This window comes from Lissotriton helveticus, chromosome 10 (genome assembly GCF_964261635.1).
Source record: "Lissotriton helveticus chromosome 10, aLisHel1.1, whole genome shotgun sequence".
Classification (NCBI taxonomy): Eukaryota; Metazoa; Chordata; class Amphibia; order Caudata; family Salamandridae; genus Lissotriton; species Lissotriton helveticus.
The window spans coordinates 358898188-358904187 of NC_136071.1; the positions used below are offsets into that span (position 1 = coordinate 358898188).

Genomic DNA, 6000 nt, shown 5'->3' on the forward strand with positions numbered 1-6000 from the left:
AGCACTGCCTGCAGTGCTACCTTGACTCCTGAGCCTTAGCTCAATTATTGTTCCTGCCCCAGGACTGCCTTCTATGCTACTTTGTTTTCTTGATTCCTGAACACACACTGTTCTAGTATACCCTTGTAGCCTCCCCTTCTGTATATCCTTTTCCAGTTTCTGCCTTTCTTCCCATTTCCTTGGTTCCAGTTCTAGTTTGCTGTCTTTCTATTCTGCTGTCTTTCTTCTGTTACCTTGCATGTTTGTTAACTGCATTCTGCCAAGTATGCCGTTTGATGTCCTTCCTTTGCTGTTAAGCACTCCTCCTTGCTATCTCCTTCTCTATTGTGCTTGTGTTTAGTTCTACCCCTTTGCTGTTACTGCCTTGCGTGTTCCTGTTTGATCACCAGGATCCGTGGGCACAGTTGACTACCTAGGTGGTGTTTCTTGTTCACTGCAGCGGCACGCCTGGTCCTAACGCTGCCCAAGAGAGCACCCTCGAAGAAAGCATTGGGATCACTTCACTGGCTTCCAATCAAGGAAAGGGTAATATTCAAAGCCCTGTGTATCGGCCACCGAATCCTACAAGGGAAAGGGCCCTCATATCTCCACAAACTGATAACCCCGTACCACCCATCCCGACAGCTTAGGTCCAGCGGGACAGGACTGGTCCAAGTTCCTAATTTCAAAAGAGTGAGAATGGGGAGGACACTCCTTCCATGTTCAAGCAGCCCAACAATGGAATAGACTGCCGAGGAATCTCCGGCTGGAGACGGCAGAAGCAGCTTTCCGCAAAGGGCTGACAACTCATTTATTTCCCAAAGAGTAGGTAAGGGCAAGGTAGGACTGTAAGGAAGATGAAAGCAACAGCAGGTGAAGTGCTCTGGCTTTACGCTGACTTCTTCAGCATGGGGACACACCAGTATGGTGTAACCAGGCGCTTTATAAATTCAGTTATTATTATTATCATTATTATTATTATTACTGTGAGTATTGTCTTTGAGTTACAGTTATAACATCACCATAGGCATAAGCGCCACAGACCCTGCCTTTGAATAACATATCCTATATGTGGGTATTTTCAGTCAGTATCTGTAACAGCAATTGTGGGTGAGGAACTTACTGAGCTTCAGTCTTACCGTGTGGAGCTCCTGAGTGCTTTACCCAACATTCCCTTTATTGTTAATGTTGTATTATATATGTGTCTTGCAAATCCATCCTGGGTGTAGTTAGTCTGAAGGCTAAATTGCCTTGTGAGTGCTCTTCCTTTCTGAGTCTTAGCCATCTTGTACATGTTTCCCCTTTGGATCCCTTTTTCTCCTCTAACTCCTTGTGTGATCCTGGGCAGCGCTGTAGTACTCTTTCTGTGCACAGTACGATTTCTACCCAGTCCCCAGTTCTTGCTCAAGTCCCTGACTGTGTTCCCGACATAGTCCCGGACAGTCCCTGACACATCCATCACTGTTTTATATACTTATTGTGTCACTTTAAGTGGGACAAGTGCCCAGACGTGGGTACCGTGAACACTGTGTCACTGGAACCAGGCTGTACCTGGCTGTTGAGCCCTTAAGTAGGCTAAACCAGTCCTGGGTTGTTTGTGTTCTGGTACAGGGGGTCCTGCCTTGACAGTTCATGCTCGACTGTTGTTATTGGACTGATTTTCATTTAGCTGGGTCCAAACTGAGGAAGCATAGTGTGCAGAATAACGATGGATTGGGATGCGGCTCGAGTGATTACCAGTGGCTGAGCTTAATTTATGCATTCCATCCATCAGTGTTTTGTGCACTGATTGTGTCACCTTAAGTGAAACGGGTAGGCCCAGGTGTGGGTCCCTTTCACACTGTGTCACTAGAACCAAGCTGTACCTGTCTGATGAGTCCATAACTAGGGCGAAAGTGGGCTTGAGTTTCTTGTGTTCTGGTTCAGGGAGGTGTCAATTTAAAGAAAAGGAGGACCCCACACAGACTTGTAAGGGACTGGGGGGAAGATAATGTTCAAAGAAAAAAGTCCCAATTAAATGGACAGTAAAGGATATGTCCGATTTAAGTATTACTAATAGGGGTGTCTTGCTAACAACAGCATGCCAGAAAGTGGGCGGGAAAGGCAAAGGTACAGTATGGTGTATTCAAGTTATAAGCGTTTCACAGTCGGGACAGTTGTAGATTTTCACAAATTACATACATTACTTTAGACTATAATGTTAATCATTGAGGCTTGTCAAAATACATGTTTGGTAAAACTCTGTTGTAAGATTTATTTCACACAATCAATTTGTAATTCATCATTTAAAACAAAAACATTTAAATACATATCACAATAGACATTTTAATAAAAACTTTTTTTTAAAAATTCACAGAATAAGAGACAAAAAGAATAAAAAAAAGTCGACGCGGCGTTTCGGTTTTCTTTTAGTACACCTTCCTCAGGACTGATTCTAAACGGTTAAAAAACACAGAGTTACGATCCATTTTTTCATTTGTACAGTTTTATAATGATGTATCTCTATATCTCACATTGTCCCACAGATGTGATTACACTTGCCTATTGTCATATAATTTAGAGTAATATTTCAAGACACTTGTCCCTTCACCCATTTTTCACTATTGCTTAACAACACAATATCCTACTACTTTTTTCACGCATAATGTCATATACATATTGACAACTTGGGCATTATATTCCTTATCACCACCACACATATTTACACAGCTAGATTTGTTTGCCTCTCCCTTGGAACTTTTGTCCAATGCTGTTGGCCCTAGAATTTTCACATTAACCCATAGAATAATGTCTGCAGCACGCCTACCTTGTTCCAGAAGGAGTTCATGGCTCTACTGGAGAGTGCTGACTAATCAAAAGTTTCTATAGGCTTTTAGATGATAGACAGGTCACAGGATGCTGTAGTCAATTTACAAAGTGTGCTGTCACTAAATATAAAAAAAAATTAAAAAAATTTATTTGGATCCTTTATTATTGCTCTCACACATCACTACTTATATTGGGCGGGCGATACCGTCCCTACATACCTCATGGGTTAGGAGTTAAATCAATGCTCCTATTGTTGTCATCTACATCTATTTGTAGGCCTCAGGATATCTCTATGGGCATAAAAAACAGAGTTCCCCTTAGTTTTTAAGTTACATGGGTCGTCCCCACCTATTTATTTTTAATGTAGTATAGTTCACCTTATACCTGTGACTGAGATGTATTCTTGCTGGATTTGTCTGCCAGGAGGAGCCACCGTTTTTAAGACCGCTGTTGTCGGTAATTATCCTACGAAATTACAATTAATGCCTTAATTAAAATTTTGATCACTGACTCGACTAGAATATCATTTCGTGCTGATGTATCACTCACCATATGAGCTAGATGAAAAGTCGCTGCCGTCTGGATCCTCTTTCAATTAGGTCAGTTTTTAGCGGAGGACGGATAGACAAACTAGGGGTGGCCTCATAAATTTGTCGTTATCTGTAAAAGTATTTAAAATAATATATCTTATAACCACTTGTGGCTGTATAACCAACAGATATCAACACTTCCTTCATTGTCTTGTTGTTTTTTTTTTTTTTAATTAGACACAAGGAAACATAACACTAAATCTCCGTTATGTCCCAATATTTCCAATTGGGGTGCCTCACCTCTATATATTTAAAAATAATGCGCCTCATTAACTAAAAACGGGCGTAACCTGCCCCATCATTGTGTTGTTACTCTCCACACAAATGAGAACTAGATTGCAGTCTTCGTTGTGTGACAATGTTTTAAGTTAGGGGGCCTCACCTATTTATATTTAAAATAAGACGCCTCATTAAATCACACTAGCGTCACAGGTCCCATCATTATATTGTCAGTCCACCCACGATAAGGGCTGGATTAAAATGGCGCTAAAGCACGCAATTACGAAGTATCTCGCTCTGCCCTATCTAAAATCTCCTCGCTACACATCGAATTCAAGGTGTGTTTTTTGTCCATCGTCAGAAGTTAAAGCCATTTAAAAAGTGGGAGGCATATAAACCCGGAAGATCGGATTCAACTGTTTCTTTCTTTTTGGTATGCATCGATTGAAGGATACAAGGACGTACTGCCAGGATATAGGAGTAGGGAGGCCGAATTGAAGAAAGAGGGTAAGCGATAGTGAATGGCTTTAACTTCTGACGATGGAAAAAAACACACCTTGTTATGTTTCCTTGTGTCTAATAGGTGAGGCCCCCTAACTTAAAACATTGTCACACAACGAAGACTACAATCTAGTTCTCATTTGTGTGGAGAGTAACAACACAATGATGGGGCAGGTTACGCCCGTTTTTAGTTAATGAGGCGCATTATTTTTAAATATATAGAGGTGAGGCACCCTAATTGGAAATATTGGGACATAACGGAGATTTAGTGTTATGTTTCCTTGTGTCTAATTTAAAAACAGAGGCCAAACAGAACATTGAGGGAAGTGTTGATATCTGTTGGTTATACAGCCACAAGTGCCTATAAGATATATTATTTTAAATACTTTTACAGATAACGACAAATTTATGAGGCCACCCCTAGTTTGTCTATCCGTCCTCCGCTAAAAACGGACCTAATTGAAAGAGGATCCAGACGGCAGCGACTTTTCATCTAGCTCATATGGTGAGTGATACATCAGCACGAAATGAGATTCTAGTCGAGTCAGTGATCAAAATTTTAATTAAGGCATTAATTGTAATTTCGTAGGATAATTACCGACAACAGCGGTCTTAAAAACGGTGGCTCCTCCTGGCAGACAAATCCAGCAAGAATACATCTCAGTCACAGGTATAAGGTGAACTATACTACATTAAAAATAAATAGGTGGGGACGATCCATGTAACTTAAAAACTAAGGGGAACTCTGTTTTTTATGCCCATAGAGATATCCTGAGGCCTACAAATAGATGTAGATGACAACAATAGGAGCATTGATTTAACTCCTAACCCATGAGGTATGTAGGGACGGTATCGCCCGCCCAATATAAGTAGTGATGTGTGAGAGCAATAATAAAGGATCCAAATACATTTTTTAATTTTTTTTTATATTTAGTGACAGCACACTTTGTAAATTGACTACAGCATCCTGTGACCTGTCTATCATCTAAAAGCCTATAGAAACTTTTGATTAGTCAGCACTCTCCAGTAGAGCCATGAACTCCTTCTGGAACAAGGTAGGCGTGCTGCAGACATTATTCTATGAGTTAATGTGAAAATTCTAGGGCCAACAGCATTGGACAAAAGTTCCAAGGGAGAGGCAAACAAATCTAGCTGTGTAAATATGTGTGGTGGTGATAAGGAATATAATGCCCAAGTTGTCAATATGTATATGACATTATGCGTGAAAAAAGTAGTAGGATATTGTGTTGTTAAGCAATAGTGAAAAATGGGTGAAGGGACAAGTGTCTTGAAATATTACTCTAAATTATATGACAATAGGCAAGTGTAATCACATCTGTGGGACAATGTGAGATATAGAGATACATCATTATAAAACTGTACAAATGAAAAAATGGATGGTAACTCTGTGTTTTTTAACCGTTTAGAATCAGTCCTGAGGAAGGTGTACTAAAAGAAAACCGAAACGCCGCGTCGACTTTTTTTGATTCTTTTTGTCTCTTATTCTGTGAATTTTTTAAAAAAAGTTTTTATTAAAATGTCTATTGTGATATGTTTTTAAATGTTTTTGTTTTAAATGATGAATTACAAATTGATTGTGTGAAATAAAACTTACAACAGAGTTTTACCAAACATGTATTTTGACAAGCCTCAATGATTAACATTATAGTCTAAAGTAATGTGTGTAATTTGTGAAAATCTACAACTGTCCCGACTGTGATACGGTTATAACTTGAATACACCATACTGTACCTTTGCCTTTCCCGCCCACTTTCTGGCATGCTGTTGTTAGCAAGACACCCCTATTAGTAATACTTAAATCGGACATATCCTTTACTGTCCATTTAATTGGGACTTTTTTCTTTGAACACTGGTTCAGGGAGGACCTGCCTTGGCAGTTCTA

At 39.9% G+C, this 6000-nt stretch overlaps 2 long non-coding RNA genes across 2 annotated transcripts in view; one reads left to right on the forward strand and one right to left on the reverse strand.

The window, feature by feature from the left end:
• The window catches only part of LOC144785200 (uncharacterized), a 61509-nt gene extending 56387 nt beyond the window's left edge, over positions 1–5122 (forward strand). Inside the window, exons 2-5 of the long non-coding RNA XR_013601809.1 lie at positions 4492–4602; positions 4687–4767; positions 4862–4933; positions 5032–5122. This is a non-coding gene — a long non-coding RNA (uncharacterized LOC144785200). The remainder of the gene's footprint in view (positions 1–4491; positions 4603–4686; positions 4768–4861; positions 4934–5031) is intronic.
• On the reverse strand, positions 2786–3245 carry LOC144785198 (uncharacterized). Its single transcript, XR_013601807.1, has 3 exons — positions 3172–3245; positions 3006–3077; positions 2786–2906 (listed from the first exon to the last, which is right to left on the reverse strand). It is a non-coding gene; the product is annotated as an uncharacterized LOC144785198 (long non-coding RNA).
• Positions 5123–6000: the final 878 nt, after the last annotated feature.